Here is a 2,500-nt window from a genome sequence, read left to right as displayed (position 1 = left end):
TGAAGGTTTAGATTTGACCTGTGGCTAAAAAACAAAAACAAAAAAAAAAACTGTAGTGGCTTTATTTACATCCTGCGAAAAGAATGCAAAACAACAACAACAACAACGATAACGGTTTATTTTATGAAAACAACAATAATAATAATAATAATAATAATCGCTTTCGTAACTACAGGAGCACTGCCCGGCCCCAGGCAGGAAATACATTTTACACAAAACGCTGCAGACAAGCATGATGTGAGTGTACTACACATACACTAAACTAGAAGCGGGGCTGCTTCTACGGGGTGGCTTGATTTGCTTGGTAATAAATAATAGCAGCCAGAACCACCTTCAAGTTCACACCTTGCCGTCTTATATAACGGACAGGTCACATTAGATAATGCAGTCATCATCCTATACGGTCGATAATGGTGTCATCCAATAAGGCGGGGGTTGATCGTGGCTGGAATAGGTAGGTTTGTTCATAAGTTTGCTCGATCATGGTTTGACCTAGGGCTAAAAGCAACCACGACGACGACGACTACAACAACAGCACAGCAACAGCAACAACAACGTTAAAAAGTCATGAGGTCAGGTCACAATGCAGAGCGTCGGACAAAAATGCCTTGTGTTATTTAACGTGTAGAACGCCTTTGTCTGTCTGTCTATCTCTCTCTCTCTCTCTCTCTCTAAGTTCTGAGTTCAAATCTTGTCGAGATCGACTTTGCCTTTCATCCTTTCGAGGTCGATAAATTAAGTACCAGTTGTGCACTAGGATCAATGTAATCGACTGGCCCTTGCCCCCACCAAATTTCAGGTCGTGTGCCTAGAATAGAAAGGATTATTATTGTTATTATTATTATAGTTTGTTGTTGTTGTTCTTCTTATTATTACTTGTAGCCCCACCCACGTTTTTTATTCATAATTTCGTAGAAAGACAAGGTGGCAGAAGGAGGGTGTAGTCGCTTATACTGAATCCAGTATTTAACTGGTATTTATCTTACGAATTATGTACGCCTAAAGAACGAAAACAAGTCTGTTGTTGATATTACGAAGTCGTTGCTATTGTTGTAATTATTATTTAGCTCGTTATCGACACAGATGGAGTTGACTAACATTCAAACCGTGACTGTCCCGTCTTTGTAGCATACGTAAGGAACTCAAGATGTATGTTTTTGCTTGAAGTCAACAGGGTGTGATTTGAAGAAAATTTGGCTGCTATTTCTAGCATGTCGAACGACAGCGTATAGGCTTCTTCGTTGTCTCGGTATTTGTGAGTTGAATAACGGTAGTCTGTGGGTTCAGCAGAATCGCTAGAGCGTCGGACAAAATAACTTGCAGTATTTGCTTCGTCTTCTTCACTTCAGGAGTTCGAATCCCTCCGAAGTCAACATCGCTTTCTTTCCGGATTCGATAAAATAAAGAACCAGTGAAATTCTCCGGAATTAAAGGCATGTCAGAAATACTTGTTATATAAAGTGGAAATTACTGAATGGCTCGAGAGCATACACTTTTCTCTTCGGCCAACTTCACCCGTCGGTTTCTTCAAGTTCCACGTAATGGTAATTAGGGGAATGCTTCTCTCCTGTATGTTTACTGACAGTTGAGAGACTGTGACATGTATGACCCGAGTATGGCCATACACGTCACTTTCAGAATACCCCTGTAAGCCGAACGACATAGCTAGGAGCATTTTCCCTAAGTAGTAGAGCATTTTCCCTTAGTAGTACGCATAATGCGGGATCTATTTAACTGTTCCTCTGTCATAATACACTCGTTTCTTCTTCATTTCCGCGTTATGTTTACACTATTTCTGTTTGGTTGATGTTACTTTCTCATACAATTTCTTTTTTCTTATATTCGATTTAGATAAACCAAGTCATCATTTTTTTAATGTAATTTATCGTTGTAATGTCCCTTCGTTTGTGGTTATTGTGGCAAAAAAAAGAAGAAAGAAATCATTATTAATGCGAATGTTATGATTAATAATGGTTCATATACGTAACAGCATGCAATCGCACGAACGTAGATGCACGTACATGCGTCTACCAAATGTATGCATACATAGATTACTTGCATAAAAACATACGAGCACACATCGATCCATTCATCCATTCATCCATCTGTTCATCCGTCTGTCCGTCCATCCATTCATCCACCCTTCAATCAATACATACGTATACATGCACATACATACATGCACACATACATACATTCATACCTACATACATACATACATACACACACATACATGTATACATACATACATATATACATACATACATATACATGCTTACATACATATATAGATACGTACAGATACGTATGCAAACATTACATGAAGTTTCTTGGACAGACAGAAATAATAATACGTGTGTGTGTGTGTGTGTGTGTGTGTGTGTGTGTGTGTGTGTGTGTGTGTGTGTGTGTGTGTGTGTGTCTGTGTGTGTGTGCATTTGCTTAACTATGAAAATGTATATTTGCAGATATCTCTAAAAGGTTTATGTGTTCATATGCG

The 2,500-nt window shown here is 38.8% G+C and overlaps 1 protein-coding gene and 1 long non-coding RNA gene across 3 annotated transcripts in view; one reads left to right on the top strand and one right to left on the bottom strand.

Annotated features, from left to right (window-relative positions):
* LOC106875983 (uncharacterized) overlaps positions 1 to 2,500 on the top strand; it is a 279,796-nt gene that overhangs the window by 1,663 nt on the left and 275,633 nt on the right. The gene's annotated exons all lie outside the window — the stretch shown is intronic.
* Positions 102 to 2,500, bottom strand: part of LOC149134200 (uncharacterized) — a 5,884-nt gene continuing 3,485 nt past the window's right edge. The window contains exon 2 of the long non-coding RNA XR_016243195.1: positions 102 to 1,899. This is a non-coding gene — a long non-coding RNA (uncharacterized LOC149134200). The remainder of the gene's footprint in view (positions 1,900 to 2,500) is intronic.

Source organism: Octopus bimaculoides, chromosome 9 (assembly GCF_046866305.1).
Source record: "Octopus bimaculoides isolate indiv1 chromosome 9, ASM4686630v1, whole genome shotgun sequence".
In the NCBI taxonomy this organism is placed as follows: Eukaryota; Metazoa; Mollusca; class Cephalopoda; order Octopoda; family Octopodidae; genus Octopus; species Octopus bimaculoides.
This window is presented reverse-complemented; position numbering and strand designations above follow the sequence as displayed.